At 26.1% G+C, this 22,851-nt stretch overlaps 2 long non-coding RNA genes across 2 annotated transcripts in view; one reads left to right on the top strand and one right to left on the bottom strand.

The window, feature by feature from the left end:
* The window catches only part of LOC122268764 (uncharacterized), a 37,868-nt gene that overhangs the window by 7,242 nt on the left and 7,775 nt on the right, over positions 1-22,851 (bottom strand). The gene's annotated exons all lie outside the window — the stretch shown is intronic.
* The window catches only part of LOC139426304 (uncharacterized), a 124,228-nt gene continuing 121,151 nt past the window's right edge, over positions 19,775-22,851 (top strand). The window contains exon 1 of the long non-coding RNA XR_011637543.1: positions 19,775-20,082. This is a non-coding gene — a long non-coding RNA (uncharacterized lncRNA). The remainder of the gene's footprint in view (positions 20,083-22,851) is intronic.

Here is a 22,851-nt window from a genome sequence, read left to right as displayed (position 1 = left end):
CTCTATACCTATATTACTATTATCAAACCAAATTCAAATGAAAATCATGCAACTTGTATACTATTACTGTGTAACAATAATTTATGATCTAAAAGATGATTTAGATTATCGATTACGAAAAGATCATTTGTTTTACAAAATGTTGATGCATTTGCTATACGAAATGTGAATATGGAATGTATTTGTAATTTCGCTTGAAATAAGCTTGTCATTACTTTAGATTTAAAAGAAATAGTAGAGTTACAATAAAGTTACAACTCAGAATATTTAATATATGCTGCCGATGCTCTTTTATAATTTAAATAACAGAATACCGCTTTTGACCAGTTGCATCTCAATTTAAAATTATTTTCATAAGTAAAGAGTTAGTTGAGATTTATCTTATATTCGACTATTATTGCGATTCACAATGGATGAAGTTTAAAAGATAATTTTGATTTTGTAAAAACGGAGAATAATCAATTTTCCCAAAATACGCATTGGTATAAATCAGTCGTAACTTAGAAGCTGATAATTTGACCCTTTATAATTTGAACCACAAAATACAGCCTATGATCATTTGCATTTCAAATCAAAATATTATTATTAGTGATGATAATAACGATTAACTTCGCACACAATTACGATTTACGATGTGTAAAATTCGAAAGATAATTTTATTTTTGCTTAAAATAAAAACATGAAATTTTTCTGAAATTTCGCATCGGGAGAATTTAAAAGTTGTTCGCAACATTCAGAAAAAATGTTTTTAAGTTTCAAATAGGTATACCATGATGTATGCTGTATGCTTGATAATTTAAGTCCCAAAATATCGTTTATGAACATTTGTACTCCAAGCAAAATACCTGCGAATTTCGTTCTAAACTCCAAGTGACGTAGCGTGGGAATCTCGATCCTGATTGGTTGTTAAAACATGATATTTCCTTACGTTAGCAACTGTTCTTAAAATTCTATTTCGAGTAAGTCAAATCCGTCAAATATCAATTCTCTTAAGTAACACATTCTATATTATTTCACAAAGATTCTTTTTCAAATATCTCTATTCTTTCACTATATATTTATTACTTATCACAAAGAAAGGCCTGAAGCCATGTATAATATAAGCAAACTAATTATGCATCGAAGTTGCCAAGTACATATCACGGTTACAATAAAGTACATAAACAAATAATAAATCTAAGTTAAGTAAAAGATGTAGACGAGAAAGAATTCTATTTCAAAAATTCGATTTGCGGTGCGGCGTTGTATTTAATTAATTAAAATTCTAACTTATGAAGAGAAACTTAGCTTGATATTGAAACGCCATCTCGTTTATAAACAATCAGCTGGGGTAATGGATCATGTGTCTGTGTATCACTGATCTTCTTCTTCTTCTCAAGTTACCCAATTATACTTATTAATAATGAGATAATTACCACTCATAGTGTAAAAAAATGTGAATAATAATCTTGGTACGTTTCTAAAAAAAATTTAAATTTTTGTATGATATTACCATATAAAAGAGCAGTGGTAACTATGTAGATTTAAAAACTTTCAGTTGCAGCTAGAAATAAAAGATTCTAAAGTTACAAATAAGAATACATTAAAGCTTGCTGCATATACTTTCTGAAATAATTGAAATCATAAAATATAGCCTATATCATTTGAATTTCAAATCATATTATGATTATCAGTGTTGAGATAATTGCGACTCACTGTCAATAAATAGTTTTTGCTTATATTTTCCGGCATAAAAAATTTGGCATATTTTTAAAAAATAAATAAATAACAAAAGCATGTGAATTTGAAATTTCTGTGTAATTTTATTTTATAAGAGACCAATTGTAACTCTAGATTCAAAAGCGTCTAGTAACAGCTAGAAATAAAATGTAATCAAGTTGCTTATAGGTGTACATTAATGAATGCTGCGTACATTTTCCTTGATAATTTAAGTCATAAAATACTGCTTATGAACATTTGCATTTCAAGTCTCAAAATTATGCTTATTAGTGATGAGATAATTACGATTCGCTCTCTACGAGATATATCACTGTCTACCAATCTTATTGCTGTCGTTTCATCAAAAGTCGCATTAAAGCAAATCGTCTGCGAAAACAACAATCATGGACGACGAATTCCTGTATCGAATAGAAGATGACTTTCGACTTTAATTATTTTTACTCTCCTATCAATCAGTTTCTTTCCTTTTGACATACGTGACGCGTATACTTAATTGTTGTAATAGGTACCATTATATGCATTTTATTATGGTATTATGTTTAATAACAGTCGGGAAAATATCAGTAGATAGTACGCAGTAGCCTATTGTCTGCTTTGCCTCTATTTCTACTTAAATTGTTCCGAGTTATTAAAACAGCTTCTGTGCTCTGATCTAGCTAAGCCTCCAGAAGGAATTTTAAATATCGTTCGATACAATTTTTTTCTGACTGATTGCAAAACATTCGAATGTCTTTTTTCTTTGATAGTTTAGCAAGATTATAATTATACATTCACCTTAAAAACCAAATTATGAAGATACAATAATAAGTTCAAAATAATAGGGCTAATTGCGTAATTTGAAAACTGGAAATTTTTAAATATCGAAAGAGAAGTGTATTTATTTTTTTTGTTAACACGGAAAAAAATTTCTGGTAAAATTACTTTATTGCATGGTAATGACATTTCTGGTAAAAAAAGCAACAACATAATTCTAGTAAATAAAACCAAAATATACGATATTTAAACTATTTATTTGGTAATTTTTCCGTTCATATGGTAAAGATTTACCGGAAATTCTGCTTTTCAAAAATTTCGTTCTCACAATCACACATTTAATAAAAATAAAAAAACTGAAAAGTAAATTTATATGAATAAGTGCTTTTTATACAATGCTCTAAAGTATCATGATATAATTACCAAATTTTACCACAATTACCAAATTTCATCACATATTATAAAGCCATATTTAATAGTTAATTTTACCAAAGCATTTCGGTGGAAATTGTCGAGCTTTTTGAAAGACACACGCCAGAAACACTGTAAATTTCACTATATTTTGGTAGTTTTGACCATACTTTGTTTTGCAGTCTACGAGGCACCTTTAAAAATCAATTCAATCTTCTTTTTGAAATTTTAATAGCAACATTTCTAAATTAAAGAATTTTTCTTTTTCAAGTATAACTTACACACCTTCTGCACGCTTTTATTATTATTATTATTATTATTCTTTAAGTAATAACAAGCTTAGAACTTTTTCTGACAATTTTTCGTTTACAAAGACATAAATCTAATCTTCCGCTAAACAAGACATTATTTAAACTACAAATATTTTCTGGATTTAGTTGGGATAGATCAGGAAGAACTTAAATTATTATTTTTGAAAGAAAGTATTTTAAATTGAAGAGCTTTATTTCTTACAAAAATAATATTGTTTTGAAATTATCGGAAAACTTACATACGTAAAATAGTTTTTAAATGATAGTAAAAAAAAAAAGAAGAAGAAGAAAATCAGCTGATAATACGCAGTATTTTATTATCTGCTTTGTCTCTATTTCTACTTAATTTTTTCCAAATATCTTATGAACTTCAATCGGACCTAACAAGTAGAAGGAATTTTATGTATCTGAAGGAGTTAAGTTTTTATGTCTGAGAGAAAAACATTTACACGTTTTTTTTTTTTTTTTTTTTTTTTTTTTTTTTTTTTTTTTTTTTTTTTTTTTTTTAATAGTTTAACAATATGATGATTAGGCATATATCCATTTTAAAAAAAATTACGATAAGGAAACAAAAAAAGTACAATAATTAGTACGGTAGTAAGTACAATAAGTACTATAAGTAAATACAATAGTAAGTAAGTACAATAATAAATAATAAAAAGTACAATAGAAAAAAATACAAAATCATGTGTGCAGATTTTATAAGCGAAAATTTTTAAAAATTAATTTAGACGAGTATCTAATTTTTATGTTCGTAAAGAAGAAGTTGGTTTGAAAATCAAATCACTTTTCCAAGAGCGACGTTTCAGGTGATGCTGTTCTTTAGCATTGTTTCCAAACAAGTACTTTACAAGTCTCTAAAAAATTTCAAATAAATAACCGGCACAACATACAGGAATGGGCCAGGATAGCCTGCTTGGTTAGGCACTGGGCCCACGTACAGAGGGTTGTGGGTTCGATCCTCACCGGCCGAAGACTCCCCGTGAAGTAAATGGTGACTGATGCACGTTAAATCTGTCCAGTTGCAAAGTCCTCCATGTTCCCATAACAAATCAATACCTCTGGGGTTACTGATCCAGGAGTTTCCTTGTCTTCTGGATTGGTTCAAAATTACAAGGATTCGGAGTTGAACATTGGTAGTCGTAAACCCAAAAATTGGGTCGGCTGTTCAACAACGGATATATATATATATATATAAAAATTTAAAAAAAAAGCATACAGAAATATCATATTGTATGCTTGGAAATCACGTTTTTTTCTCTATCTTTTAAATAAAAAACACACTGTGTGTTAATATTTCGCCCCGAGCACTCAAACATTGCAAAATTTATCATCCAATTATTTAAATTTAAGGCAAATGTTTTCTGCCTTATTTTAAAAATTAATAAATTAAATATAAAGTCATAATTACCGAGATACATGAACTCTTCTGGTAATTTTCCATCTACAGACTTACGAATTTCTGCGTAAATTAAATAAATATTCGAAATTAAATTGATAAATTGTGAAAGATATTTTTAATTGGTTTCAATTAAAATTGGTTTAATTCATTATTTCGTTACTTTTCATAGAAGCCTATCTAATTAATTTATTTGTTGAGATGATTTAGTACAGATTAATTATTATTTTGGATAATAATTTTAAAGAACGCAACAATACAATTAAAAATATGGACACAATATTAACACTAATACTCTTAATTTTTAATCTTTTTCATTGCAGTTAAAATGTAGTAAATTTCGTAAAAGGTAAATAATGAGTTATATATTTTAAAACAGTAAAACAAAAATTGCTTAAAGTAATAATAACATTTGTGTGATCAATGTGTTATTAATGAATAACGATTGTTTTCTAAAATTTTATTTTGATTCACTTCTTAGAACAATTGTTTTATTATCACTGTAATTAGTTTGGCATTTAGGTAGCAAAATATTCTTGGGAATTTTAAACGTATGAGATTAAATTTCTGGACTGCTTTTTTAAGGATTAATATTTACTACTGGTACAGTAATTTTAACCAATTTACCCCCAAATTGATTTTTATGCTTCATTGTTTAATACATTTCTAAAACAACTTAAATTTAAAAAAAAAATTATTGATATAAAATTTACGCATATCTCATGTCAAGTGTACGCATATCTCATGTCATCAAATTGGTAAATAGGATGCCACTTATCACATGTAAGCAGTAAAATATTCCTTTTAGAGTTGAAGGCCATTGAAATAATGCTTAATGACTCCCAAGTCATCAATTGCCGAAATTCTTATTGTTATCCTACAACAATAGTCACCTTTAGATCCCAAATCGCCAAACTGGCCATCTTTCCCTTTCAAACCAAATCACTCATTTTCGCGGTTACTAATTCATAACTGTGGTTCTTCGATTGTCTATAGCTGGCCCACTCCCATTCCAGCTAATCAGCTACCTGTAATACAGGCAATCACGCGAAAGGATTGTCAAATTCTATTTGTAAAATCATACAAGATTTCTCCGCCATTTTTCGAGGTAAAGTGATACACGTCGTAGCGCCCCCACCCGGAGACTTGCAAAATCGATGGTTGCAATGAAACGATTTTTTTATGAGTACGCTACGTCACATGAAGAAAGATAGCCATCGCTAAGAGGCTATAATTTGTCCTCTCTAATAGACCTAGCTTCTTAAAAAGAAAAAAAAAGAGTCCAAGAATTATGAATGACTGTAATAACTTACTTACAATGCACAGGACTTGTAGTTTGATTTTTATCGTGGTAATTTTGACACGATTTTGCTATTGTTCTGGAACATTGTTTTTGTTTCGATTTTTCACACGTTTTACCGACTGATTACAACCTTACATAGTCTAATTCTCGAACTCAGCCTTTCATCAAAGACCGCCCATTAAATTGTCGCTTGAATGTCTGAACTATTAATTATAATTAAAGGAAAGTTTTGATTAATAAATCATTCATATGCTAAGAACATTAATTTTCTCGGACATTTAGTTATCAAGTATTTTCACTAAAATGTGCAATTAAATATATTGGGGGATCTTTAGAGCATGAAGTAAAGAAAAGAACATTCTTGTACGTCATAATAAAAAGTAATAAATCAAATATCATGGACTGAAAAGAAGAGTTGTGTAAAGGAAATAAACATGCAATTAACTTTTCTTATAAACAATATATTCTAGGTAAATTAAGAAATAACGCTATAATAAATGAATAAGGATGTAATGAAAATTAGATTGGATAAATTCTGCATTAACTATGTTTTATTTTGGGAATTTTTTGGCACTTGTTTTTTTTTTTTTTTTTTTTTTTTTTTTTTTTTTTTTTTTTTTNTTTTTATTTTTCTTTTTTTTTTTCATTTTATTTTGAGCATTAAACTTACATCATAACCAATGATCATAAAAAACGATACTTTATTGAGATCTAACTTTTGTTTAAAATTTATTAGCCAAATAAAATAAAATTTTAAATAAGTGAATAAATAAAATTCAAATGTACTAATAAATTATTCAAACAAATTAAAGTGACATTTATTTATATTTTTTATTGTTAAATATAAAAGGAGTGACTAAAAGACTCAATAAGAAATAAAAGTAGCCTTAATGCTTGCTTTTTATTTTTTTATTTTCTATTTTTCTAATGTGGGAGACATCAGTTGCTTATTAAAATTGCTTTACTATTTCCTGAAAATTGTTACATAATTTCGCTTAAAAGGTCTACGTTGAAAAATTTGGAATTAAATTTTATTTTAACTTCTTTTATAATATAAAGATAGAAATGCATGGAAAAATTGCGTTGTACAAGTATAATTTTAATAGTCAATTTACAGTAAGCAAATTTATATAAAAAAAAACTAAATTGAAAAATTAATTTAATTCCCTAATCATTTTCTATTAGACAAGATAAAGCTTTGCGAAATACATTTTCATGTAAAATGAAGAACTTATCACCTTATTTCAACATGGAATGATATCAAGACAAGTTAGGTCATTAATCATTGGAGTATATAGGTTTTTTTTTCAAATCCAATGCTGTATTTTACCTTCTAGTTCATCAATTTATTTATTTATTAACACATATGTAGAAATAATGGATAGCAGGTGATCGATAAACCATTAAAAAATACTCTATAAATCTTTTCAATTGCTTGCTATCTTAACAACATTTGTAAAAATATGGCATCATNAAAAAAAAAAAAAAAAAAAAAAAAAAAAAAAAAAAAAAAAAAAAAAAAAAAAAAGAAAGAAAGAAAATATTTGTTTGTAATACTTAAAGCAACAATTTCTTTTTTTCACAACTTAAATCCCTGTTGCTCAAAAATTCTTCAATTCAACATGTTTTTCTCGCAGTAAATAATTTGCTTAATTTTGCTAAATTAGTAAAAATATGGCATCATTTCAAACATTACCGATTCCTTTTTTTAAAAGAATTTTTCTTCGAAATTACTTATTTATTTGCAATACTTAACGACAATTTCTTTATTTCATGACTTAAATCTCTGTCGCTCAAAAAGTCTTCAATTTAGCAAGTCTCTCTCACAGTAAATGATTGTTCAATTTTGCTAGATTTGTTAATGTTTTACTGTTTAAATAATTGTTTAATTTTACTAAATTTATAATTGTTTAAATTATGGATCAATTTTGCTGAATCTGTACAAATATGACATTTTAAACTCATTTTTTATTATCGATTCGATTTTTTATAAAAATTTTCGTTCGTAATTTCTTATTCATTTGCAATAGCGACAATTTCTTTATTTCATGACTTAAATCTCTGTCGTTCAAAAAAACTTTAATCCACAGTAAATAATTGTTTACTTTTGCTAAATTCTTTAATGTTTAATTACCATTGAAATTATTGTTTAATTTTGCTAAATTTGTACAAGCATAGCATGATTTTAAACTTATCTTTCATTATGGATTCCTATAAAATAAAAAAAATTCTTCGCAATTACTCATTTATTTGTAAAACTTTAAATGGGAATTTCTTTACTGCATGACTTAAATCCCTGTCGCTCAAAAAATCTTGCAATTCAGCATGTCTCTCTCTCTTAGTTAATCGACCCGTAGAAATGATTCCAAAATTCAGATTGGTTAAATACGGTGTGCGGTTGTAGAAATGGCAGCCACTAGTGTTCCCCGTCAAGAACCCTAATGATGGGGTACGACGAAAACCATTTCCTCTCTCTTTTTGTATGGATCAGACTCTTCTTTTTTTAACATTAATTCCGTATCACGAGGGACCGTATCTTTATAAAAAATAATTCCACTGCTATTTTCTAAATGATGTTTTCTAAAAAGTCTAAAAAATCAGGCAGTCGGCGCAATACAATAGTAAAAGAAATTATTGTATTGCAAAATAATAATTTTTCAAAAGTAAAAGAAATTTAAATTTTTTTTTTTTTTGTATTATTATAATGTAACCATGGTGAGCCATGGTTATAATGTAACCATATGAACTTAAAATATCTATGCATAATAACAAGGAATTAGAACAAGGAATAGAATCTTACAATTTTTTAAAATAAAATTTATAAAGTCTGTAGCAATCTCCACATTGAGAAAAAAAATGTAGTATGAGCTTCCAGAATATGGTAAAATTTACCGCATTTCTAACTCTTTGGGAAAGCTATAAAGCTCGGTAATTTTTACAGAACCGCTTTGATAATAATTTTGGTAAAATTTACAATAAATATGGTTTTATAATACGTGATAAATTTTGGTAAATGTAGTAAAATTCTGTACTTTTATCATGACACCTTAGAGCATAGTATAAAAACCATTTATTCGGTTAAATTTAATTTTCAATTTTGTATTTTTTCCATGCCCACCCGTTTGATACTCGTCTTTCAGGTATCCGTAAGGCAGATTTGTTGGTCACTCTTTCAGGGGCACCCTATTAGGTGGTACAAAGTAAGAACACAGCAAAGGATAGATACTATAGAGAATAAAAGAACATCCATCCCTTCTCTGTGATTCGAACCCAGAACTGTCAGGAGGTCAGCACTCTGACCTATGCACAGTTCGGTTGGGCACTAAATGTGCAGTAATAACTGTCGGTAAATCGTACAATATGAACGAAAAAATTATCAAATGTGAAAACAAAGTGAAAACAAATGTGAAAATATTAGTGAAAACAAAGAAAAGAAATCAATTCCCACCGTACCGTAATCCATAAATTTTATAGCTGGATAATACGGTTCATTTTTAATGGAAACATCATAAGGTAGATCATAAACTGGTTCAATATAATAGTTTAGCGATGACTAAAGCCACAATATTGAACTAGACGAAAAATGTCAGTAAATATTTATATACCTGGCTCGGAGAGTTTAGTTATAAATTTTAAATAGAGATATTTTTTGATTACCATGCTTTTGGCTTGTTTCTTAGAGATTAAAAATTTAATGCAGTTGCTTCTTTAATTGCCTAAAAATCATAACTAGGATAGTTAGTAATAGGACTATTGTTTCAAGTTAAATATAAACAGTACGCGAAATGAAAAAGCGAACTCCCTGAATAAATTTTCATCTAATGATTAGATTTTCACGTACTCTGTAAAAAATTGCGGATCCATTTAAGGTAAAAAGTATTGACTCCCTAAGTGTAGTACCCGTAAAATCCATTTTACCGGGAAATATCATAAATAAATTTTTACAGTAATAATTATTTAATTACAGTTATTCAGTGATTTTACTGTAAAAATTACGGTGCATCGGGTTTTTTGTTCATAAAATTTAACGTACCTTAGGAGATAAATCGTGGGAGATAGGAGGTAGGGGATATATAGAAAATTTTAATCCCTTAATGTTAGCACCACTTTTTGCGTATTTCGTCAGATCTCGAGAGAATTTAGCACACCATCGAAAAATACTTACACGTAATGATTGAATTCATTTATCCATGTAATTCCATACAAAAAATTTTTGCGATCATATATTTTATTTTTTGTAATAATAGTTAAGAAAATTTAAAAAAAAAGTTACAAAAAACTTTTACATTGTTTCAAAGAATGTAATTTTGAATAGCGAACTACAAAATTTTAATGCTATTGATCGAATTATTTCTAAGTTACCAGATTTTAAAAAAGTCATATATTTTAAGTTTGCGTGCCATATTTTGAACTTTTTTAAGACTGTAATAGTTTTTGTGCATGCTTATGTCAACAAGTCAAACAATATTCTTGTTCAAATTTTACTAAATCGTTGATTCTACGATTATTAATAGTTCATGATTATTCATTTTTCTAAAACCAAAATAAATTACTAAATTGTTGATTTGTTTGATGAAAAAAGTGCAAAGATTTTGTGTGCGTTTTTATCAATAAGTCAAAATATTTAATTGCACCTTGCAAAGCAAACGTAAAGTGTATTAACTCGCTGATTTGTTGGATTTAATCTCCCATGAGGATTCATTTTTAAAAAACCGTAGTTTGTTACTAAATCATTGATTAGTTTGATTTAATTTGTATTGATTCACTTCACTAAACACAATTATTTTTTATCTTTTTATAAAAATCATTGATTTGTTGGCATCACTTCTCTATAATAATCCATTTTCCAAAAATTGGAATTTATTTCCAAATCGTTGATATGATTCATGAATTTGAAGTTATTAATTTCTTCATAGAATCAATGATTCAAGTGATTAATGATTATATTACTCTTCATCATTGAACTCTTGATTTCTATAATTTAATTAGTTAGGAAACTTGTATCATCATTGTAACAAACAGTAAAGTAAATGTAAAACATTGTTCCTCGTTTTTATTTAGGGTAAGCACTAACATAACAATAACTGTTTTTTTTAATTGTCTGAAATATTTTTTTGAGTGATTTAAACATTGAAAACAACTAATTAATAATTTTTAACTAACTTAAAAAGCGAGTTTCGCTAAGATAATCGGCTTAAAACGACTTTTTAAAACACTGTAAAGGACACGTGAACGCATAGTTGCTAAAAAATTCTTTAACAAAACAATAAAAACCACAGAAGCAAATCTGTTTGCACTTCAGATTGATAAGAAGCTTTAAAAACGTTGGCTATTACGCTAGTTAACCACCTATCTAGAATTATTTCACCTTCACCTAATACCACAAAAGTAAAAACGAGTCAGTTTTTTTATCATTTTTATGAGGCTTTTTTATAACTTTTATCATTACTACAGATCCCCGAGAAATTTTTTAGCTTTGACTTCAACCGTGACTTCTACATTGTCATTCGCTAAGCACAGCAATCCTCCTTTTTTATTTATTCACTTTTTTGTTTCAGCTACCCCGCAGGGCGGGAAACACCTGCTGTCACGTGACGACCCCTCTTTTTTTCCATCCCCTCCCCAAGATTGAGTCTCTGATTGGCCAGATATGCCGAAAAGGTACAGGTTCTACAAAGAACCGAAGGAAAATAGATATATTAATAAAAAAATAAATTTTTTTTTTCAGATGAGTGTTCTTTTTTTAATTTTTTTAACGCAATCATAGCAGACGATAGTGGAAAAAAAATGGAATTTTAATCTTTTGGAATGTGTTGGAATGTTTCTGGTTCTATTTTGATGATTTGCAACATAGGGGCAAAAACTTAACTGCAGTAAATGAATTTTGTCAGAAGAGTAGTTGTAAACTTTCAGAATAGTTAAGATTTCTTTCAACCTATCTTACACGAAGTGGAATATATAACCCACTATGTGTTTAACTATAATATCTTGTTTAACTTTAAAAAACAATTTTCATTAAGTTAAAAGATGACTGATTTAAAATTGGTTAAAAAAATGTCTTGTATGAACGATAAATTTGACGAATAACTGAATTATTAGACAACTAATTTGTAGCTTTAATTTCTATAGAAGACTCATAGTCACCTCTTACTGAACGAACCAGCACCTGTTTGCCCCAGTTGCAGAAGAACCATTAACTATAAAGCACATTCTAGCCTAGTCTTCCAATTTTAAAACTAAGAGACGACGATAGTTTAACTGTGAATATCCAGAATTATTGAGTTTAATTGGAGACAATCCGCATAGAAATCTTCCTGAATATCTTAAAGACACTAGATACTTCCAAAACTTTTAAACAGACTTTTAATTTTGACCAAGTGTTAAGCGCGGTATAGCCTTCTTTGGCACAAAAAATTTAAACTAACTTACTAACTAATCTCTATAGAGGTTCCCTTTTAGTTTTATCACAATTAAAAAAAAAAGGAAACTTACGTAGAAATTTTTGTCCAGAAACTAAAAAGTTATTTAATTATTTAATTTTCAGGTTCATTTCTAAAAGTTAAAGATATATTTGAGAATTTTATTATATATTTTTTTAGCTTTTTGAAATAGTAATTTTCAAGGTTATTTCATGGAACCCTAATCTGTAGGTGTAAAATTCTTCGGTATTTTATTTATTTATTTAAAATATAATTTTTCAAAAACTTTATTAAAAAAAAGGATTTTGTACCAGCCAGGCGGGATTTTGTAAAATATCGCAGCGTAAAATTGATTTATTTTTGCTTATAAGAAATATATGTAATATTAAAAATTCAAAAATACTTTGGGAAACTCTGTAGATGTTAAGTAACATTAAACGATTAAATAGTATTGCTCTTTTATGTAAACACAATTATTTAGGTTCACTTACATTAATCTATAGATGTTGTTATTTTTAAATATGTCATGTCATACTTGATAACTATATCACGCAGGTACGTAACAAACGTTAAAGCTTATAGAACTTGTTTAACTAAAAACATACCTGAAAAGAGCAATTAAAATAATCTAGTGAAAAAAAAGCCCAGGTAAGTTATTTAATTTGCACTTTTTGTATTTATTATTACTCTTAAAAATATTATTGCTTATTGTTTAGATTAATTTTATGAATTGCAAACATAAGTACATTGTATAAGTTTGGAAGAAATCATAAAAAATCATAAAAAAAAAAATCATAATCAGAGTAACATAATTCGGACAAATTCATAATTTCAAGAATTATTTGTCAATTTAATCGATTTAAAAAGACGTATCATGAAACTTAAAAATATTCAAGTTGGTTTGTAATTCTTTCAAATTTCTTTGATCTTTCTTTTGAATTTTTTAGTAGACCTACTAATGTTTAGAATGATTTCTGTCATAAAATTATTTTTTCACAAATTAAACCGTAATTATTACACTGAATAATTCTATCTTTAATCATTGTTTTATATTTTAATAGTTATTCTCGTAAATATATATAGGTCATATCGTTGTCAGATTACTCTACCTCGTCGTAAATTAAAATACGACCATTAAACTTACACTGTTGAGAAGTATGTATCAAAACTAGCAAATCTCTATGCATACATGGGACAAAATACTAATAATTTAGATATTTCATACAGAAGGAAAAAGAATTCTGATAAAATTACTGTACTGAATGTCAAAATTTCTTGTAAAAAAAGCATAATTCTGGTTATTAAAAACAAAATGTACAGTGTTCAAACCATTCATTTGGTAATTTTTCACCTGGTTTTCCACCGGTTCGCCTGGTAACGGTATACCATAAATTCTGGTTTTCTAAATTATAGTTCTTACTACTACCATACATTTAGTAAAAAAATACAAAAAATTGAGAAGTAAATTTAACCGAATAAATTGTTTTTATGAAATGCTCTAACTTATAGCGATAAAATTACCAAATTTGCCACATTTACCAAATTTTATTACATATTATGAAACCATATGTTACTGTTAATTTTACCAAAATCATTACCCAAGCTCTTCAGCAAAAATTGCGGAGTCTTTTGGAGATGCCACTGAGCCAAAACACTGTAAATTTTATCATATGCTGACCCTAATTATTTTTCTCTGTGTAGTAATGGTTACTACTTTCTTTTCAAAAATTGAATAATGATGCGAAATAAAAATAATTATTATTACGTATAATGATTAAATCATATCTGATAATATAAAACTCAAACTGGTGAAAGGATAATTTTATGGAATTTCGTACATTGATTTTCAATTTAAAATATTGATGCTTGACATGTTTAAAGTAATAGTTTGATACATTTGTGAAAATTACATAATAATTCATAACATGGAAAATATTAGTTTGAGTAAAAATACTAATTATTAAAGCTATATGACATTTTTCTCTAGTCAATATTTTCCCTCTTATATTCCAGAAAAAATCTAAAAAGAATAGTTCATACATCATAAGAACAAAAAATACTGAACTATTTTATAGTGCAAAAGAATTTTGTAAACAAAGAACATTTTTTATTGACTATTTTTATTTATAAAAACAATACAATTTTTTAAAAAAAGAATTTTTCATTCTGTAATATTTAGTTACAATACTATAAACTATCAATTAAAAATCTATCTATCGTTAAATTTTCGAATTACTTACCGAAATTGAATGCTATATTCCAGATAAAAGATTTTTTATTTCTTTTTTTAAAACTAAATCTTACTAGGTTTATTAGATAGATTGTAAATCAAAATGTATTGTTTCGAAGGTTTATTACTTATTAAATATAAAATATTTCTAATTGTTAATCTTTTTTGCCTATTTCCTTAGCTTGCTAAAAATCTGTAATTAAAAAGAATATATTTAAATAAACAAACGTGGTAAGTATTTTAACGAGTTTCAATAATGCTGCCAATAATGATATATGCAATGAGAGAAACTATTAACTTGAAAAATCGAATAAATTTATACATAATTTGTTAACTTTAAAATTCCCTTTATCGCAGATTAAGTCGTAATTTCTTAAATATATTAATCTAAAAGGTAAGCTTATTAATCAAGTTTGAAATTGTTTCGAATTACTGATTAAACGTATTCTTTATTGCGTACTTGCTTGTTAAAAATTTATATTTCAAAAATATTTTTAAACATTTATTAATATTTTTAAAAATTTAAAAAACAATATATGTAATATTTATATAAGTGCTTCCCCCCCCCCTCTTGGAATGGAGAAGAATCATCTTGATCATAATTTCTTGTTATTTTTTTGTTTTCATTTTGAATCACGAGAGGTCACTAGTGCATCATTGAACTGTCAAGAGAAGAATGAAAAATGACGAGAGAATGAATGATTTAGTTATCTTTTCTTCACCTTTTCATAATTTTGAAAAGATGGAAACAAAAACAATGAAATAAGTTGATTATTGGAAGCATTTTGAAATAATTCTCCCCACCACAAGCACTTTTGTGAGACATTTCAATTATTACAAAAATGAATTAAGTTTTGAATGTTGTTTATGATGACCTGTCTTTTATTTTTATTTTCATTTCAATTATAGTATTTTTTTAACAATAAATTAAATACATTATTAATTATTGCATATATCGTTAATTACCATTTTACTAATTAAGGAATAGCTTAAAAATGAATCGTGCTGTCTTTTGTAAAATATTCTGAATAGAAGTATCGTCATTTGTTGCATTTATAAAATGATACTAATTTGAAAATAAAATATTAAAATATTTTCTTTTAAGTCATACATATCATTCTATATAAATAAATAATGTTAAGAAATGTTTAAAATAATCTTTAAAAAATTTCATGTATTTTTAAAAGCAATTACGTGAAACGTAAGTAAATATCAAAATTCTTCATTTTATATTGGTTTTTAATTTAACCATCAAAGTGATATTAACCAAAAACAAATTTTAACTCATTTCAAATGTAATGTGAGATCTTCAATTTAAAAATTTAATAATGCTGAAACAATAAAACAGCAGCAAGTTAAACAGTTATAATGTATTACAATTATAACAATTATAATAAAGTTATTCTAAAGATGCTTCATAAAAATGTATTTTAGCAAATAAATTAAATTATGCTTTTATTAATATACTTAATATACAGATATACATTTAAAAATATTGAACATACATCTGAAGAAGTGACGTCAGTTAATAAAATCTTTGAAATGCATAATTTAATTTTTAAAAAAATTCATAAATTATCTGGTTGAAAGTGAGTTACAGACTTAATCTAGTTTGTTAACATTCACTAAAAAAAGTATGATCAAAGCTACCAGAATAGAGTAAAATTTACCGTGTTTCTGACTCTATGGGAACATCAGAAAGCTCGGTAATTTTTACTGATGCGATTTGGTAAGGATTTTGATAAAATTAACGATAAAGTTGCAATATAAGATAAAATTTGGTAAATGTCGCAAAATATGAAAATTTATCATGATACATTGGAGCACGACATAAAAAACCATTTATTCGAATAAATTTACTTTTCAGTCTTGTATTTTTTACTAAATGTGTGGTAATAAGAGGTATAATTTTAAAAACCAAAATTTCCGGTAAACCTTTATTATATGACTGGTAAAAAACACCAAATGGAATGGCGTAAATACCGTATATTTAGGTTTTAATACTAAAATTATGGTTTTTCTAACTAGAAATGTAGTTACTAAACGGTACGGTAATTTTAACAGAATTTTTCTCTCCATGTTTGAATGATTAAAATATTATTTATTTTTAATTTGTAACCGTGAATGGAAAGGCGAAAGAAATAATAACTTGTGATAAATCGTATTATCGTCTTTAATAGCATGCCTTAAACATTAAAAAAAGATTAATTATAACTGTTTTGAGAATATAACTTGATTATAAATGTTAATTGGCTCCAAAAATATGCAGATGGAAATAAATGTTGAATTGTTTCAAGTGCCCAAAAATAGGATCCCATTCTCAAGAGAATGGGTCTTGAGAATGGTTTCCTATTTTTGAGAGCTCAAAGCATTTAAACTTTTATTTCCATCTGCATATTTTTGAAGCCAATGAAGTTTTTTAAGCATACAGTATTTCATCGCTTCAGTTTCTTGAGATTTTTATTTAATTTATATTTTCCACAATATGATACATTATATCAATCTTTAATAAATGTTTGGATTGTTTTGTCTGTTATTTATATGATGCATTATGTCAAGTTTTTTACTTCATAATTTTTTTAGTAGATAGGCTATATATGTCATATTGTAAAAAATTATTACTTCTTTAATTTTTTGTGATAGTTTTTTATATTACGTGATATGATATATTATATCATATTGAAGTTTTTCTTTTTTTAAGTATTACATAAAATACTGCTATGTCTAAATTTAATACGTAATTTCTATGACAGAATCAGTTTAAAATGAATGTTTCGAGGACATTTAAATAAAATGTACAATAATAAAATAGTTCCACAATAAAAAAAAAAGTTAATTAATTAAAAAAAGATAGATTATATTGAAAAAAAAAAAATAACGCGATGGTGGATAACAAAATATTTAAGGCATTCGATTTCCTTTATTAGTATATTTAATTTCATTGAAGAAAAAATATTAAAAAATTATTAGTTACTCATAAAAATATTATATGTTGTTCTAGGTAAATTATAAATTATTAGTTTGATTGGTTGTTCTTTAGCGTAGTACAGATTAATAGCAACATTCAAACTGTGTAAGAAAAAAAGAAAAATGCATTATCATATTATAATGTAAAACAAATTAAATCTTTGCATCATTTGACTGTGATACAAGATTATGATGGAAATTTAAATTGTAATTCGGAAAAGTGAAACATATACATTTGTGGGACTATACCAACTATGTCAACCGTCAGCTATTAACAGCTATTTCAGGATAGAATCGCTTTAACGCGTCTTATATACAAGTGAATCGGAATTTAATAACTATAGTGATAGACGCACCACAGTATTCCTCACCAGAATTTTATCTATGAGAAGTCTGGAGAGCTGTATTAAGATCACCGGCTTCTGAGTGCTGATCGTGAGAGCTGTATTAAGTTCACGTTAGTGGTCACTCCTGTATTTCCATTAGCAGTCGAGAGTGTATACATGCCGACGATGTGTGTGATCTGATTGAGTAACAACAGCGTGATGAGGACAATGTCGCTGTCCCAAACAGCAAGTCAAATGTTCAATGTGGATCATCTATCGTTAAAATTGAAGAGATGTTCAAATTGAAGTGAACGCGCCTGTCGACGCAGGCATGTTCAGATCACGTCCAAAACGGAGCGAGTGTTTCGACAATGTCAACCTTCTTCTATAAAAAGGTTCTCCGACATAGAATCGAGTTAACATGTCTTATATACTAGTGAATTGGTATTTAATATTTGTAGTGGTAGACACACCACACATTCAAGGAAGAGAAATCCTGAGATAATATTTAATTTCGAAATAAAAATCAGAATAGAAATAACGATTATTTAATACGCTGTCAGAAACTTAAGAACGCTATAAGACATAATTTTGTCCAATTCTGCTGCAACTTTATTAATTAAGGTGGGAGGTTGAATCATATCATTATGTAATTTCATTATATAATAATTTTTCTCTTCAATTTAAACGGAAACATAGTTTATTTTAACATCTTACTGTCATTTTTGAAAATTGGTCCTGCATTATGATATAAGGTGGCGATATTATGGTTCAAATTTGAACTAGTTTTTCCAAGAATTTATGTTAAGTTAATTGATTCATTTATGCTTTAACATTTACAATGAAATCTAGGTTAGTTTTATTTTCATTTAAAAAGGTTTTTAAAATTTTACTAAAATTATTAGAATACGTTACACTAATTTTGTGGGGTAGAGCAGTAATATTATAAAAATAAGTTTAAAAGTTTTCAACGATTTGATTATATTTATCATTTTGTTAAATTAGTTAAATTAATTAATTAAACTAATTTTAGTTAAATTGGTTAATTCATTAATTCTTTTACGCTTTTACATTTTTTCAGTAAAATTAAGGTTAGTTTCATTTAATATGTAATTTTATTTCTTTAAATTTTTAAATGCAAGATTTTTTAAATTTAGGTAATGTTAATAGATTACGCTAAGCTAATTTCGTGGGGGGAAATAGTAATATTATAAAAATTATTCTAAAAGTTTTTAGCAATAAATACGATTATATTTCTTTTTTAGTTAAATTAATTAAATTAATTAGTTAAACTAGTTTTAGTCAAATTAGTTTATTCATTAATTCATTTAAATCTTAAAATTTGCAATAAAAATCAAAGTTACCGTTCCATTTTATTTAAATATAATTTTATCTCTCTAAGTTTTTGAATGTAAGGTTTTTAAAATTTCAGTAATATTATTAGAATTTCGGGTGGAAAAACAGCAACATTATAAAAATCATTTAAAAAATTTTCAGCGATAAATACGATATCTTTTAGTTACAATAATTGGTTACACTAATTTTAATTAATTCAATAATGCTTCTACGCTTTAACATTTGCAATAAAAACAAGTCTATTTTTATTTTCCCTCAGGCATATTTTTTATTTCCTCAATCTTAAAATCTAACAATCTTTGAATGCAAAGCCTTTAAAATTTTAGTAATATTACTAGAATATGCTATACTAATTTCGTGGGTCAATATTATAAAAATTATTTTCAAAACTTTCAGCGATAAATAAGATTAAATATTTTTTTCCTACATTCCTTGAGGAAAAAATGCATCTAAATTTTTGTTTACTAATAATACAATAATTATTAATATTTCAATGTCATTATTAACAATTTTTAAAAACAATTAGTTGTATCAGAAAAACCAAACATCAAAGTTTTCAGAATTATAAATGTGTGCAAAATGAACGCAATAAACGTTAACAGAATTAATTTTATTTACGGCGATATAAATTGTAAAGACAACGGGAAACAAACTTCAATCTCAGCGGGGTTAGATTGAACCTACACCGCGTCGATAAATCTATCGGCAACCATTACGTTTTTATCGGCCTGGATAGCCGAATTGCTGTTTTCGCGATAATGTAAAATGTTTGAGTAGACAGCTAACCAAGATAGAACAGCAAATTATTGTAGTACGACGGAAAATAAACAACACTTCACTAATCTTCAATGGTACTTCAATCACTATGTTGAAGGGAGATTCAGGTATGTTGAAGGGGGTTCATCATTTTTACATGACATTTTTACATTTTGTACATTTTTACATAGTTTTGTGAACATTCTCATTATACAGCATAATATTTTTTTTTAAAAAGAGACTCATTTCATTTTGATTATATGTTTTCTGATTTTATCATATATCTTGATTATATATCATTGCATTTTTTAATTTTATCCAATGCGCTATTGAATTTTTTGATTTTATCATGTTTTATTAATACATTATTCTGTTTTTCACATTTAATGCGCTCACTTTCTATATTTCCCGTTTTTTGTATTTAGTTGTAGCTTTAAATTTCTGATGAATATTAACTTCGCAATTAAGAGTTTAATCTTATCCGTGCATAGAGTAATTTATTTGTAAAAGGACTTGTTGAAAAATTAATGTTTAGATTTTAATTATCCTATATATACCGATGCTTTTTCCTATTTCTTAAATATAATTTTATTTTTCAATAATGTATAATGATTCTGACCGAGGGTACGTATTACAGAAGAGCAAGGTCAAGTTTTCCATTTTTATAAAATATGTTTTTTCCTATATGTATATCCTATTTTCTTCATACAACATTGTATAGTGTGCTTTTCTCATTTAATACATGCAATTTTCTATATTTCCCGTTTTTTATATTTATTTATAGCTTTAAATTTCTGATGAATATTAACTTTGCAATTAAGAGTTTAGTCTTATCCTTGCATAGAGTAATTTATTTGTATAAGCACTTGTTTAAAAATTATTATTCAGATTTTGATTTGCCTGTATACACTGTTGCATTTTTCTATTTCATAAATATGATTTTACTTTTCAATAATGTATAATATTTGTTACCAAGGCTAAGCAATACAGATGAGCAAAGTCATATTTTCCATTTTCATATAATATTTTTTGCTGTGTGCAGATCGCATTCTTTTTATTCAACATTGTATTTGCCAAATGTATTTATCCTACTCTGATTATACATCATATTATTTTTCTGATTTATTCCCATTTTGATCATACATCATTGTATTTTTTCCCCATTTTGTCCAATTGTGATTGTAGATTTTTGCCTTCTAATGTATACAGAGCTTTAATTTTGATAAATGTAAATTTTTTTTTGGTCCCACGGAATAATTTTATTTGTATAAATATTTTTTATAAGTTTTTTAACTGAATACTTTATTCACTTTTGTCTCACTGTGCTTTTCTATACATAAATAAATGTACTTTTCAGATAAATATTTATTTCTCATACAATTCTTTTTACATTTGAGCTTTGAATACAATTATTTGTAATAATTGTTTTGGCTATAATTGGCGACTTTTCGTAATTATTTAAAGTAGTTTTTAGTTTTTTTTAAAAAAGGTTTTCAAATTATAACTTAATTTATAATATAAAGGTTTCACAATCATCGTTTACTAAATAAATATTTCACAAGCAAGCATTTTCTAAATATACAATCACAATAACTATTTAATTAATAGAAAGAGTCCTGATAGTTATTTAAATATTTAAGTTCATAAATAACAGCTACTTATTGAACTTTTTGATAGACAAATTCATCGCTTGCATCACCAAATAAAAAGCTATTGCATTCTGAAAAAGAAAAAGTAAAATTTTCTATTTTATGTACCTTAATAACAGAACCTTTTTGATTGGATTTTTAATATTAAATTTAAAAAATGCTTAGGTTTTTTTTTAAATCGCGCACTTTTCTACCAGTCTAAAAATTTAATTTTGCTACTTAAAAAAACATTTAATGCTAAAATTTTAATTTATTTGAAGGAAAATTTATTTTAACGTATTTAACATATTCAAGGAAAATTTATTTTAACACATTTGTAATTATTTAACTTACTACTGATGCAATTTTTTCAAAAAATAATTAAATGTAATTAAAATTATTATTAATAGTAAATTCTAAATTAAAATTCTCATAAGTGAATTTGTTATTGCAATTTATTATCATGTATAGAATTTTTTATAATAATGAATTCTGTATTGAACTCTATATCTATAACTAAATTTAATTTAAACATGTATTGTAAGTGGTATAGTGCTAGTTGTAGAGCCTTCTCGAAGAAATAATCAGTTATTTCACAATAAATAATAAACAAACTTTAAATAAAATATTATAAGTATAAACAAAATTTAAATATAAGCAAAATTTAAATATAACATTAAGTAATAAAGAAATTTAAATATGACATTAAATAGTTACAAATTTGATTTAACTATAAAATATGTGCTTAGGTCTTTTCAAATTTATGTAACAGACTATATACTTGAAATTGACGACTTAAAAAAGCGTATTTTGACCTCAAGTGCATTTAAATTATAGCCTTGTGTACAATTGTTTTTATTTAAAACTAGTAAGTTATTTCCCTTACAATAACATATATTTGCGGTGTCTTTGATTCCTTTACATAGAATTTAATGAATTTCAAATATAATTATTTAATACAGTATATTGATCAATAATAAAAAATTATTTTTGAAACATTTCTGTTTCTAGCATACTCGTCCCTTTATTACAAATTTTGTCGCACTTTTTCAGTTTAGAAAATTTTTATTTAAGATTAAACATCTTTAAGCAATTCCAATAATATAAACAGTACTTTTTCATATATATATTTATTCCTTATTCTTTTTAATTTCTAATAAAAATGATTCTTTTTTTTATTTTTTAAGAAAACTAACATGAACAAACAACAACAAACAATATTAATCAGATGATTTGTAATGAAAATAAAAAATAAAAAAAACAAATAACACTT

Source organism: Parasteatoda tepidariorum, chromosome 8 (genome assembly GCF_043381705.1).
Source record: "Parasteatoda tepidariorum isolate YZ-2023 chromosome 8, CAS_Ptep_4.0, whole genome shotgun sequence".
Lineage (NCBI taxonomy): Eukaryota > Metazoa > Arthropoda > Arachnida > Araneae > Theridiidae > Parasteatoda > Parasteatoda tepidariorum.
This window is presented reverse-complemented; position numbering and strand designations above follow the sequence as displayed.